At 39.3% G+C, this 14,903-nt stretch overlaps 1 long non-coding RNA gene across 9 annotated transcripts in view; it reads left to right on the forward strand.

The window, feature by feature from the left end:
* The window catches only part of LOC138925399 (uncharacterized), a 235,920-nt gene that overhangs the window by 78,071 nt on the left and 142,946 nt on the right, over positions 1-14,903 (forward strand). For all 9 annotated transcript variants that reach the window (XR_011441506.1, XR_011441501.1, XR_011441503.1 and 6 more), the window contains one exon: positions 4,105-4,199. This is a non-coding gene — a long non-coding RNA (uncharacterized lncRNA). The remainder of the gene's footprint in view (positions 1-4,104; positions 4,200-14,903) is intronic.

Here is a 14,903-nt window from a genome sequence, read left to right on the forward strand (position 1 = left end):
TTCAAATTCAGAACTGTTGGGATTTTTCAGAACTTCATTCATTTTACATATGTACTCTCTTTCCTTCCATGCTAAGAGTTCTTAGCTTCATTCCACTTTATACCAATAATCGTCTCAGCATAATAATATGCTTGATTACTGGACACAGTTTAAGATTTTTTATTTCATAGTGGTTTCTGTCTTTAGGATATATCTCAGTAGGAACATATGGCAAAAATACTGTGTTTTAAAATCTGTTGGAATATTTTCTTCCTGTGTCTTTATGATACCAGCTGGATATATATTTTGGCTCATTTGTTTAATCATATTTTCAATTTTTAGGCATTGCTTTTAAAATTTAAATTTGTTATATTAATATGTAGAATATTTATATGGTTCCAAAGTCAAATCAACAAAGCAAAGTACATTTGAAGGAGTTTGGCTTCTTTCTCCTTTCCACTGGATTCCCTATTTTATAAGTAATCATTTCTTTTTAATACTAGGAATTTCAAAAGTAGAAACACATTACATATAACATATGTATTACGTATATAATATGTATATTTTTTGTATTTCACTCTTTCATATATAAAGTGAAGTATACTTTTCCTCATCTTGTTTTCTTTACTTATAATATTTCCTGGATATCACACCATAGTAACACATAGAGATAATTCTCATTCTTTTTCACAGCAACATAGTTCTCTATCATATAGCTGGTTGTTCCACAATTTATTCAATTAGTCTCCAATTGGTGGACATTTACTTTGTATCTAATGTCTAGTCTCTTGCCAATACAAAGAAATTGGAAATGAATATCCTGCATATATGTCTTTTTGTATTTTTACCACTGAATTTTGTGATGGATTCTTGAAATTGGAATTGCTAGGTCAGAAGGTAAATGCACCTTTTGCCACATTCTCTTCTTTTCACCCCCACCAAAAACGTATGAGAGCACTTGTTTCCCCACAGTCTCCCCCACAGAGGATGCTGTCAACTTTGGATTTTTGCTAATCTAATACGTAAGAAATGATATTTCATGCAGTTTCAATTTGCATGTCTCTTTTTGTGAGCAAGGTTGAGCATCTTTTTATATGGCTAAGAGCCATGTGAATTTCTGTTTCTGTGCCTGTCTGTTCATTTCTCCAGCCCATTTTTCGGGGGGGGGGGGGTGGTCATTGGGCTTTAGAAGCTGTTAATATATGAGGGACATTAATCATTTCTCTGCTGTATAAGTTGCAACCATATTTTCCTGGTTTGTTATTTATCTTTTTGCCTTCTCACTGCCCTTATTTTATGCTATGATTTTCAGAAACTCTCCCACCCACCAGGCATGATGACAACAATAAAGCGGATTAGTACAAAAATAGATTTTCAGTTCCCTTTGAGTTCAGATTCAACAATATTGTAATATTTTAGTTTTATTCTAGCTCAACAGTTTAAAAACGTCATAGGTTTAGTTAGGTTTAGTCAGAACTGCCTCACTGAAAACTTGTTTAAACATTTTTCTAGTTCAGCTAAAGGTATAGTTTACAGCATATTTATTGAAAGTTCAGTAAAGAACCCTTTTGGCTGGGTTCCATGTGCATCATTGATGAGAACACATTTGTGCGGCTCTAATTGGGTACACCAGCCAATATAGATAAACTTGTCTCTGAGAAGTTTATCTATAAACTGGGAATCATGATCCTAAATCTACCAGCCTTGTCCTCATTCTATAACACCCAGAAAAAAAGCTTTGAGAAGCATAAAGCATTTTAGGAAGGCACCATAGCCTAATACTGGTGACCAAGATGAGCTCAAAGGTAGGAAAGAATTTGTCAGTATTGACCAAATAACTTAAAAATGATTGGGTTTCTCTCATTTGTCGGTAACTTTCTCAAACTGTCTTAGGCAGGTGATGTTCTCATCTATCACCCAAACTTTTATTCTGCCGGTTTGCTTGTATCCTGAATTTCCTCGAAAAAATAAGAAAAAGAATGTCTGTGTCTGTCTGTACACGTCTGTCCTTGGTGGGCAGGATTTTGGAACGTGTGAAATATTGGAAAGGCGCAGAGGCTTCATTTGAATGATCCAACTTGGCTTTGAAGACACTTATAGGGCTCCATGCTCTAGATTGCCCTGCTGAGATTCAAACACAGAGAAGCAGGAGTGAGAGAGGGCCAGGAAGATTTTCACTCAAACCGTGATGGAGGAAAGAAATGCCACAGGTTATCAAAGAAATGACTATTAATGTTGTCTTTTTCTGAAGCCTATAGAATTTAAACTACTAAAATATAATTTTGATTTTTTCTTATCACTTTTTATAGTTTTCTTGCTTATATGTGGACTTGTCTTGTTTCCACAACCATGTTTTAACGTTCTCTTTACCAAAAACACTATTCTGTGTTCCACAGAACCTGTCATTTTGAACATGGGTCATGTCTTTTCTTCCTTATAAACTTGCCCTAGTTAATTCAGTTCATCTTAATGCGTTTCTTTTATAGAACTGAATTACGTCATGGTTTTTAATTAAACTGCCTCTTGGCGTAATACTTGACAGATCTGTGAATTAAGGGGCCAGAACTGGAGGAAATCTAGGAGGTTATCAAGTTTAAAACCTCATTTCACTCATGAGAAAACTGAAAACCAGAAAGCTGTAGTCCTCAAAGTTTATACATATTTCTAGCTTGACAGAGCTAGGAAAAGAATCAGGTCCATTGATCCTAGCCTGGGGCTCCTTCCACTATACCACTTACTCTCAACTCTCGCTCTGACAGCAACCTGCTGTCTGGCCTCAGGCAGTTCATGTGACTTCTCTTTGCCTTGGCTTTCTTGTTTAAAAAAAGGGGCTAATGGGGCTGGCCCGGTGGCACAGTGGTTAAGTTTGCACGTTTTGCTTCGTAGGCCCAGGGTTCATCAGTTCGAATCCCAGGTGCTGACCTAAGCACTGCTTGTCAAGCCATGCTGTGGCAGGCACCCCACGTATAAAGTAGAGGAAGATGGGCACGGATGTTAGCTTGGGGCCAGTCTTCTTCAGCAAAAAGGAGAGGATTAGCTGGCCCCATGGCCGAGTGGTTAAGTTCGCGTGCTCCGCTGCAGGCGGCCCAGTGTTTCGTTGGTTCGAATCCTGGGTGCGGACATGGCACTGCTCATCAAACCATGCTGAGGCAGCGTCCCACATGCCACAACTAGAAGGACCCACAACGAAGAATATACAACTATGTACTGGGGGGCTTTGGGGAGAAAAAGGAAAAATAAAATCTTTTTTAAAAAAAAAAAAGGAGAGGATTGGTAGTGGATGTTAGGTCAGGGCTAATCTTCCTCAAAACAAAACCATGGGGCTAATATGAATTTCACTCCTTCCATCTCAGATATACTCTCTGGATCAGAGGAGGCATGTGAATTCACATTTACACAACTGGACCTAAAATAAAATCACTTTGGTATAATAAAATTCTGTCCAAAGTTAATATATTGTTCTATTGAAATAGCCATAGATCAGGCTTATGTGGAATTGATATTGGTTGACAATAATGATATTGATAACACGGCAAAGATGTCTGTGTATGTGTGATCCTGGGGTTAGCAAAGCAAGGAATAAAGTTTTAAAATTGAAATGTGAGGGCAAAGTAAAAAAAAAAAAACCAACAGAATACAAACCTTGAACACCTCAAAATAACCCCCCAAAGACCTGAGGAAAATGTGAGTTAAGGAGATTCCTTTAAGGGGAAGTACAGGGACTTTTAAAACAATAGCCAATATGTGGGAGATTAAACATCTGCTACAGACATAAATCGAACCCCACTCGGAAACAGCCGTATCCCCTCTAGAAATAACATTGTTCATGAGAACATAACACACAGTACAACCATGGTAAAGAGAAGACACATTAACCCATTAATTTAAAGAGTTTCAACCTCATTTTTATTTATATTTAAGCTTTTAATGCTGGAATAATTAGTCATTACTAGTATTTAATGACTGGCTTGTTAATTGTGTATCCCAGGATGGAGCTGAGAGCAGTTAACACACTAACAAACTGGTCATTAACTATGTTAATGATCAAATTCTCTGGGATTATGACTGTTATAAGCTATAATTAACAGTTTATAACCATTTTTTTTTGTATTTTTTTCTCTTTAGTGAGGAAAAAAAAAGAACCATTTTTGAACTTCAGACAGAAACCATGAATGCTGGCCTCTCCGGTATTTCTTCTATCAAGAAGAACAGTTTCTGAGGCAAGTCTTGCTGCCTTAATCATTGTTAGGGCTCCACAAAGCAAATGCTCTTCCAGTTGACTGGGTGAATAGGCTCTGTCTTCTCCTCATTAGAGCGTCATGTGTGGTTTACTCCTCGACAACACAACCTCCCAACTGCTGGAAAGGTTCCTATCAAGTCCTAGTCGATAAAAATGAAATAATTAAGGATGGTACTGCACATTGCAAGCTTGGGCAGAATTTATCCCATGGAACCACTCCTGGGCCTCATGAAGGCTTGCAAAATTTGGGCTGTGTTAGCAAAGTTTGTCCTCTTCACACAGCACCGTTTCTTCCCCGCATGAAGTATTTCCATATGCTCTCATTCACTCTCCCTTGTCTCAAAAGCCTTCTTTCCAGAGTGAAACTAATGACCTTTGGCACATGTGAATCACTGAAGCTTTTAAACTAGTGATAAAGTCTGAGTGGAAGGACTGGCTCCACCTTCTTGGCCTTGGAGAGGAGCACTCACCCTGCTGGGGATGAGGGCAGTGTAGGTGGGAGGGCGTGGGTTTCTTCTGGAGCATCATCCTCACAGGTTAGGACCCCACGGTACACTGAGAACCTTTCTATTAGCTTCTAGTGGTTCTACAACATAGTAATTTCTTTAGGCTCTTCAAATAGTTTTTATCCTTGGCCTACAGTGAAATGAGGGGGAATGAAATATTTATTTTTAAAAAGTCATGGTCTTAGCTTTGAAAAATCTTTGTTGGAAAGCAAGTATTAGTTTTATGGTTTTAAGTTTTTCTAGAGAAAAAACCTTCTGGATAGAAAAACATTTCCAAGGTAGAAATCGGATTAGAAATTTCCTGCGAGCTGAAATGAAGATATAAAGTATATTATATAATTTATAAAATATGTAAAAATATCATATAAGGTAATACAACATAAAATATATATAACATTTAAAAAATATATAATGAATTATATTCTTGGTTTGACATTCAGCATATATGCACGGACTGCCCGCTGCATTGCAGGCACCGCTCTGAGACTGTGGTTACAGCAGGGATGCAGCACTGGCACCTCTCTCATGGTACAATGTCGGGGGAGCGAGTGATCAGCATCGACAAGCCGTGATGAATGAGGAGGCTCTGGGCTTCATGGGAGTGTCTGTGGGTGTGGGAGGTGGGGGCTAACCTAGACTGGGGACCAGAGAAAGACTCCTGGGGTGTGGGGGTTCAGCCAAGAGGTGAGCCAACGTTCTCTTTTATTAAAGACTCTCGAACCTTGAAGGAAGGCAAGACCTCTATGGAGCATCCCTGTCAACAGTACTTTTCCAGAAGAAAAAGATGGCGGGATGCTAGAAACAAGCTTAAAAGTGACTGCAGGCGTTAAAGGAGTGGTGGGGGTAGAAAAATGGAAGAAAAAGATGTATTTGCGTAAGAAAACTACTGTACACATATGGCCAGAAAATTAGGACACAATTTTGAAATATTAGAAATTTAGACGGAAAGGTTTTCATACAATATACTTCCTACTAGAAGAGGGGTGGTTCTTGTTCCTAGCATCTTCTTAATGCCATCAGAGAAGAAAGATCTGATTAGCAGTGCTTTGGATCGTTCATGACCATGAGCTCATGGCAGGGTAATGGGGACCCTCTTAAACTTCATACATTGCTAGAAGTATAATGGTTGAAAGAAAATGGCCAAGCTCTTTCTTGTGAGTTATATATTACTGGAAGCCTCTCCTTTCCTGGATTTCATTTTTTTAATTCAAAATTCTTTTAATAACTTCTGCACAAATTTTCATTAACACAGCTATGCCCCTATTCCTAGGGCATGCTTCATGGAGCTTTCTAGAGGACATTTTCCTTTAAAAAAAAATTATATGTGGTGTTTTGGGGCATGAAGGAGTGGTTTCTTAGTGTTTTTCCCTCATGTAGTTGGATATCACATGCTCTGACACCTAATTATCTGACTTGTGAAAATGGCTTTTATTTACTAGGCAGTGGAACAGTCAAAGCTTCAACTATGGTACCCAATTAAGCAAATCTTTTGCTTTGGTCAGCTGAAAGGAATGGAAAATTTATTTTTCCCCTATTATAACTTCTTTTCATCAGTTTCTTGACAAGTAGTATCATTAATCTGATGATGTGTCTTTTTTTGATATTGAGATGATAGACTGAATTTTAGAAACTTTGAAGAAGGGTATGTAATTGGACTTTTTTACGTTTCTCTAGTTTTATTCCTGTATATTCTGTATTTCATGACTTTGCTTTTTATTGCCTTCATTCTGAGTTAAATATACAGTCAGCTTTGTATGGAATTAATAACCAAGATGCTGGGATAATATAAGCTGCTCCTAACAGTTGATCACAATTCATTTTAAATTAGTGAATTCATTTAAATGAATTAATTGGGTCATTATTTATATACAGTTGATTCCAAATTTTATTAAGAATAAAGTAATAATAAAGTTGGCCCTGATAATTTTGGCATCTTTATAACTTGGGACAAGAGATGGCCCATTTTCTCTCTCAGCATATTGCAGCCTCATAGTTTCTCTAATTACTACTGCATAGGAAAATCAACACGGTGTTGAGTTGTTGGCAAACAAAGGAGGGAAGTTGCACAGCCTAGCGACAATTATCTTTTTTCGTGTGGCAAAGAGGTATGTATTGTTAGAGTGAGGGTAATGCGAAAATATTAACCCAACCCAGGACAGGAGAGAAGCCCACACTCCTTTAAGAAAACTTGTGCTTTCCCTTGACCTGGCCTCCATCAGCCTCCCTGATCACTCCAACTTTTTACAGTTCCCTGTGGATCTGTACTCATAAGGCATTTACTATATTATTCTTTATGTAGCCTACATGGGTTGGTCTTAATTTTTATCCAAATAAACTATTTAAAAATAAACACCATTTTAAAATATTTTCTTGTATCTTTTTTTTTAAGTATGCCTTTTTCTTTTGGTGAGGAAGATTGGCCCTGAGCTAACATCTGTTGCCAATCTTCCTCTTTTTATTTTTTTAAATTTTTCTCCCCAAAGCTCCAGTACATAGTTGTATATCCTGGTTGTACGTCATTCTAGTTTTTCTATCTGGGACACTGCCACAGCATGGCTTGATGAGCAGTGCGTAGGTCCATGCCCAGGAGCCAAACTAGAGAACCCTGGGCCGCCTAAGAAGAGTGTGTGAACTTAACCACTTGGCCACGGGGCCGGCCCCCTCTAGTATCTCTTATAGTCAGGCTCAGCTAAATGTAGGCAAAGTAATGGCCAAACAATTTAATACTCAGCATGTGGTGGTGGTGGCACAGGCTCTTGAGGACCCCAGCTGTGTCAGCTGTTGACTTTTTGGTTGCTAGATTGTGAGAATGTCCTGGAGGTGCTTGGGTTGGGTCTGGAGTAGCCAAGGACAGTTACTAGTTGCCAATCAGTTTGGAAGTATTTCAATATCTTAGGTGGGCCTTTAACCCTAGATATGGGAAAGTATTGTTACTAGAACTGAAATGTCTCAGACTTTAGCAACCTGTGACTGAAATAATGTCTCCTTTTGACATCCCACTCATTATGGCACAATTTCCCACATTGCAAGATTGCAAAAGCTGACTTTTACCACGTTCTTCTCACGAAATGTCTTTGGGCACATCGGGATGGGTGATGGCTTTGGTCCATAGATACCTCCGGGTTGTGGTTGCCTACTGCAGGCAGCCGTTGGCTTCTGATAACTGGACCATTCTTCTGTAGTCATTTCTACCAGTGGGAAAGCACCTTTCTTTAGAAAGCTGCTACTCCTTCTGTACCTCTTTAGTTAAGGTTTAGGCCAAGCTTTGCCTGTAATTGCACACAGTAATGGCTGAGGACAGCTTCTAGTGCTTATAAGACTTTACAAAAAGTTAAAGGAAACATAAAAAAACTAAAACCTGGAAAATGATAGCATTCTTCCTAAAGTCCATTGACTATAGACTTCCTCAGCGGAATCTCCGATGGGTCCCTTCTCCTTATCTCTGGCTTGTTTTGGGGACCGACCATATCTAATAGTAGCTTTTGAACAGGTTTCTTCTCAAAACCAAGAACTCAGTTCTCTAAAGTCCAGAGGGAAGAAAGTCTTTTTATTCTCCTCCAGAGCTGGCAGAGTTATTCTAACTCCTTCACTAACCTTCTTCCCACCAACCATAAGACCATTTCTAACTTCTGTTTTCCTAAGTCAGGACCACTTAGTTCGGGATCACCCCACAAGTGAAATGCTAGAAATCCAGTCCAGGTAGCCTTGAGCTCAGACCTGTCAGCTCCTTTTTAAGCCTTTCCTCCAGTTTGAAAGGAAGATGAGAACTGAATGTACCTTCTCCCTTATTGTCTCTCCCAATTTCCTATTAACAAATACTGAGCAAGATCAGCTGTGTACACATCTCAAGAGAGAACAATAACTTTTGGTAATAGGGAGTTTAGATCCTGATCTAGGGAGAGAACATCATAAGCAGATATTTTGATTTGCGTAACTCTGTAAAATTATGCCCATTTTACATAACCTAATAAACAGAGTGTGATGTCTGAGTCTGAAGTGCCTGTATTCAGATTCCTTCATGGCCCTTAATTCTCCAAAATCATAGGAAGAAAATAATCTTAGATGGGAATAACTAAGACCATGCATCAGAATGACCCCTCTTTAAAAAATGGACTGTTCATATCAGTTAAAATGGCTATCTTTCCCAGCTTCTAAATCACCTCTCCAACAAAAATGAAACTTCTATTCTTTACTAGATATTTTGTGACAATGACAGGTTTGACTTATTATTAAAGAAAGCTAGAAATATAGAGAAAATTATTGGTTTTTTACTGGCCCCTAGAGAAAATTATTAATAGAATTTTCGTCTCCCTGAGTACCTTTAACATGAAACTGTGGTGATGAGACATAAATGGCCCTTCCAAGTGACAGTGTCAGAGTCATGGAGGCCGCATAACCATGATGTGGGTAGAGCAGCAGCTGTGAAAGAGTAATATCAGGGTGTGGGTGCATAGGTAGTGTGTCAATTCTGTGCTGTTTTATTGTTCAAGACACTTTTTATCACATTCATCAAGATAATACTTACAGATATTAACATGGCTTCCTATTCCTTAACTTCTTTAATTCCTTCCCCATCCCTTGAGCAGCAGGGGTAGCTTTCTGAAGGCATTGCCCTCGGCAATGATACGGTGGCATGATATGGCAGATACAGTGGGACTAAGAATCATTGGTCAGCTTTGACTTTGTAGAACCCACAACAGAAACAACATCTGGAAATCAAGACTTTCATTTGTAAGAAGCAGGATTTTTGAAATTTTAAAAATAAATGTATAGGTTTCATGTACATAAATTATGTGTCGGACTGGACCTGGGAGAGCTGACAAAGCCACAACCTGTGAGATTCCTTCTACAGAGAACCACATCCAGTCAGCTTCTTTTTCTCCGCTTTAGTCAAGAAGAAAACAATCTGAAAAAAAAAAAGGCACAATTCAAAATGACAGGCAAGGAATGAAAGAATCAGGCCAGTAGTGATGTATGAAATGTCCTACTTTTGATTTTCCATGTAAGAAACACTTAAAATTGATTTTCAATATTTCCATCAATATTCTTAGTCACTACTGTCTATTTCCTGTGACAGGATGGATGTCCCATTTCCTGCTAGTCCCCCTCCTCCTTTTTCACTCCCTCTTTTCCCGTAGAGTTAATGCTGGCTGTCCATTAAACAGTCTAAAAAGTGGCCTATTTGCATGTTAATCCAGCAACTACAGAAGATATCAGAACTCCCAAGGATGGCTGAGTTTAGCACTCAATGTAACATGGGCCTTTGAGTCTTAGACCGTGGTAAAATGTGAAGTGACATTTCACAGAAGGAGAAAGCTTCTGTTTTCACCTTAGTGTTTTAGAGATGGCCCTTAAGAGGAATTGTTGCTATGTCCCAGATATGTCCTGGACTCCTGTCAGATTAGAGACCCACCCACTGGAAACATTTCAAAAAGTCAGTCAGCCACTCCCTGGGGCCTGCTTCATGGCCGTCCCCCCTGTCTGGGCTGGCTAACTCAGTTGGATTCAGTGGGTAGGGCTAATTCAGTCATCCAGTTAGACCAGTGCCAAAGGTTTGATTTTCTTGTTTTTTTTTCCTTCAGAGAAAAATCATTTCCAACCCCTTATCAACTAATTAAAAAATACGTGCTATTGACCTAAGGAGAACAAACTAACACAGTGAAGACATAAGTGTACAAACTACCAGTTGCCCCTCCCCTATGGAATACAATGAGTATTTCAATATGTGTGGTGGGTCAGGGATGTCTTCTTCATATATAAGCGTTAGCTTCATTTTATTAGGATGATGTTAGAAAAATTTGCAACAAGATTTGACTCCTTCAGCTGCTGCTGTGCAGTTGTCAACAGCTATGTCCATTGCAGTTCTGTGGTTCATGATCACTGAGTCTGATTGGGAATAGTCAATCAGATTTCTCACTGGACAATGTCAGCCTACCACAATCTCCTCTGGGTGGCACCGGTTGGGTCATCTGCTTCAGCAGGACTGCAGTCTGTGGCGTGAGCCTTCTCTGACTTCATTGGCAGAAGGTTTTTTCCTGTCCAGCAGGCCTTTCTACACTTCTGGAGTATGACCTTGACTCTGCATCAACTTCTAGAGTCAACCCTGCTGAAATGCTCCTCTGACAGCCTTTAGATCTTGAGAAGTGCCACAATCTACAAATTAATGCCACCTCCTTCTTTAGTGAATGTAATATGGGATTTTGCCATGTTTTGGAAATTTCTTCTGTGTCTTGAATTATTTGGTTCTAAACCTAGAGGAGGCATAAGTCCAAACAATTAGCCAATTTCCTCCCATCACTTACTATGAAACTCTCATGCCGGGAAATACTTAATAAGTACTGATCTACACTGGCAAGGAAGACTTTGCCAACTCAAGTGTGTGTCCTCACATTACGTTCCTCTTTGTAGACTACCACCTTTGTATTTGACCTGGACTTAGACCTGGACTTACTGTTGGAAAGCACTGTGGCTAAGACCTGTGTCTTAGGGAGTGAGTTCATTTCTCTGGAAGCCAAGGCTATTTTTGTGAGCTCTTCACCAGTCTGTTGGCTTTATATACAGGAAAACAAAGATCAAAAACAACTCTGAGTCATGAGTCATAAAACTTGAGGACACAACCACGTTACTTAGTGATATTTGCAATCCACCATTAAGAGAATCAGTCGAAGGAGTGCTAATGCCTTGTCCTGGGCAAGGGTGAGTCAGACCCGTGGGTCAAAGGTAAATACAGCAGCCTTGGAATCAGGAAGTCTGGGTTTGCTGAATCTTTCACAAATTTCTTTGTGCCTCACTTTTGTAACCTAACTGACGCATATAGTAATGAAAGAATCAGACAAGATGATGGATTGTTCAGATCTCTTCCTTAAAATTGTTCAAAGTACTCTGTAAACATGAGGTATGGCTATATTTGCTTCTTGCCTTGTTAAGAGGCCCACTGCCAATGTCTGTCCGATCTCATTGGCCTTTACCTTCAGCAAGTGCTCTTCTACAAGAGCAGCGACTTCACGTGCTCCATTGCCCTGTGGACCTTTTGAGGAGAAGGCACATATGAATGCTAGAAACATGAGCCCACCTTTTTCCTTCTCCCAGATTTTCATTAAAGGGAAGAAGAGTTTCAAAAAAAGCCTTTCCCAGTTGCCCCTTCCTTCTGAAATACAATGAGTATTTCAGTGTGTAATGGATCAGATGCATCTTCTTCATATACAAGCATTAGCCTATACAGAAACCCTTTACACATGGCTCTTAGATTGTCTGACTAATTTAATAACTTATTTGATGTTTAGTTTAACCTGATTTTGCCTGCTTAAATACTGTTGCAGAGGGATGGCAATAAAGTATGAAAATGTACAAAGTTGAAGTGTGGAGGTAAAAAGAAAATGAGAAAGCAGGAGGCCCTCACTTGCAGCATCTCTTTGCCAAGCTTCTAGAACTCCTTGGAAAGCCAATCACATCTCCAGGGAATACAGAATTTGGTAGGATTTTAATGCTTCTAGGGACTTAAAAAAAAAATCTCAGTCAGCTCTGCAGTGGGACCCATCTCTAGAGCTTGTGCTGTCCGGTCGGACAGCTACTAACCACATGTGGCTATTTAAATTAAAATGGATTAAAATTAGATAGAAATAAAAATTCATCTCCTTAGTTGCACTAGCAACATTTCATGTGCTCGATACACACACACAGTTAGTGGCTACAGAATTCATCAGAAAGATTTATTGGACAGCGTTGTCCTAGAAAATTTGAGAGTCAGAGCCTTCACTCAGATAAGAAGTGCACATTAGATAAGTCCCCTATACTTTTTCTAGAAATATTTTCTTTTGCTTGGGGTTGGAGTAAGCAACTGCTGCTCAGATTATAAGAACATGGCAAGGAAATGTTTTCTCATCAAATTGATAAGAAAAGTAGGAAAGGGAAGGATGTTGACGTTAATGGAATGCGTCCTATGTGTGTTGGACATTGTGCTAGGCATATTAAAACTAACCTCACACACAAAATCACCTCACTTATGGCACAGTGGACCTATGAGAAGTTTTATAATTATTGCCACTTTTATCGACAGAGAGAAGGCCTGGGTCCTATAGTTGATAAGTGGAGGAGGAGTAATTCAGATTCAGCTCTGTCTGACACCAAAGCTAGTGCACTAACCACCATTTTACACATACGCACACAGACACACAGCTATTATGTCTTAAAATAAATATTACTCTCATTAGTACTTCCAACACTTGGAGCATAAAGTATTAGATTTGCTTTTACATGACTTGTATGGACTGGATTAAAAAGATCTATCAAAGCAGGAATTGAACAAAATTTGCCATGATTAAAACTCCCTTTTCCATTTGGAAAATCCTCCCTTCAGAACAAGATGAAAAACGTCCAGGGTAAAATGCATGTAGATTAACACCATCTTCAAAGAGAATTGAGCAAGAAAGATGCAAAAGGGAAAACAGCATAAAGAAATTCAACCATTTGCTCTAATTTCCTGGTAGTGAGGAGCTTCCCTGTACTTGTCACGTGCGGCTTGAGAAATTCGGTTCTGAAATAGACCAGCTGAGACACACGGGGAAGAAAGGCCGGCACATCTCAGATGTGTGTACAGAATCACTTAGTTTCAAATGATGAAATGGCTGAGATGCAAAGAAGAGAAGCATGTAGCTAGTCAAGACTTTTCTTATGAACAAAGTAATAAAAGATCCTTTCACCATAAGATGTCAGGCCATAGCTCACCAAGAAAGACTTATTTCTTCAGTAGCAGAGTTTTTACAGAGTCTGGATGAAGCCAGTTTGATTGTTCAGAAGCTCTGTCTGAGAGGTAATAGAGTATAGTGGTTAATGATCTTGTTTCTGGAGCCAGACAGTCTTGGATTTGAATCTTGACTCCACCATATACTAGTTGTGTGGGTGTGGATAAGTGATCAACTTCTTTAAGCTTTGGTCCTTCCCCTCCAAGGATGGAGACTCTACTGTTCCCACCTCACAAAGTGGTGGTAGAAACCAAGTAAGATGCTACATTTGTCTCTCTGGCTTCATAAAACATTCAGGGTTAACCAATATTATTATTATTAACAAACATCTTTCATTGAGGCTGAACTGCCTCATTTAGAGCCCATTAATCTTATTTGTGCCTCAGAATTCATAAATAACAAACCTACTCTACTATATGGCAACCGGTCCAATGTATCAATTAGATCTAGGTCTCTCAACCATTCCTCATATGACAAGATTTTCTAATGTGATTCTATTTGGGGTAGTACTTGTACTCCTTTTTTTGTACATTAATGATTAAAGTTCATTTAAAAAAATGTGACTCTAAAAATGGAATCTAGCATTTCAGATACAGTGTGACTATGTCAGAATACAATGGGACCGTCATTTTCTGGAATTTAGATTTGACACCTTTGCTAATGACAAAGTTACTTTAGTTGCTCTAAATGTCAGCCATAAAAGGACTTCCCCATTAGGGAAGATGGAGTAGACAGGCTTTTCTCTATTCCTCCCACTAAGGTTGATTAAAAATCCTGGACATTATATATTCAAGAAACATTAAAACAATTTCTGAAAGGTGGAGAGAAGGTAGACCAACTAGGGAACTTGAGACTCAAAGAATGACAAAGTGATGAGTGCCCTGGGCTTTCTTTTTGGGATTTAATGTACAATTGGCCCTCCAGATCCACTGATTCCAACGCAGAACTGGTGGACCTGGAGGGCTGACTAAGGGACTTCAGCATCTGCAGAATTTGGTATCCACAGTGGGTACTGGAACCAATCCCCTGCAGATATTGAGAGACAATCATATCTCAGAATGGGTTCTGGAGAAGTTGACAACCCAGAAATGCCAAAGGGTGCAGACCAAAATGAGCCCTAGTAAAACCTTCTCTCTTTAGCTAAAGGACCAGGATGACAATGAAAGGCCCTTCCCCTATATCCTTAGTCTGCTTGGGGTACTGTAACAAAATACTACAGGCTGGATACTTAAACAGAAGAAATTTATTTCTCACAGTTCTCAAGGCTGGAAGTCTGAGATCAGCATGCCAGCATATTGGCTTCTGGCAAGAACTCCCTTCTTGGCTTTCAGAGGGCCACCTTCTCTCTGTTTCCTTATGTGGAGGTGAGAGGGAAAATAAGCTCTCTAGGGTATTTTCATAAAAGGACACTTATTCCAACAGACCAGGCACCCCTGC

Source organism: Equus caballus, chromosome 8 (genome assembly GCF_041296265.1).
Source record: "Equus caballus isolate H_3958 breed thoroughbred chromosome 8, TB-T2T, whole genome shotgun sequence".
NCBI classification, from domain to species: domain Eukaryota; kingdom Metazoa; phylum Chordata; class Mammalia; order Perissodactyla; family Equidae; genus Equus; species Equus caballus.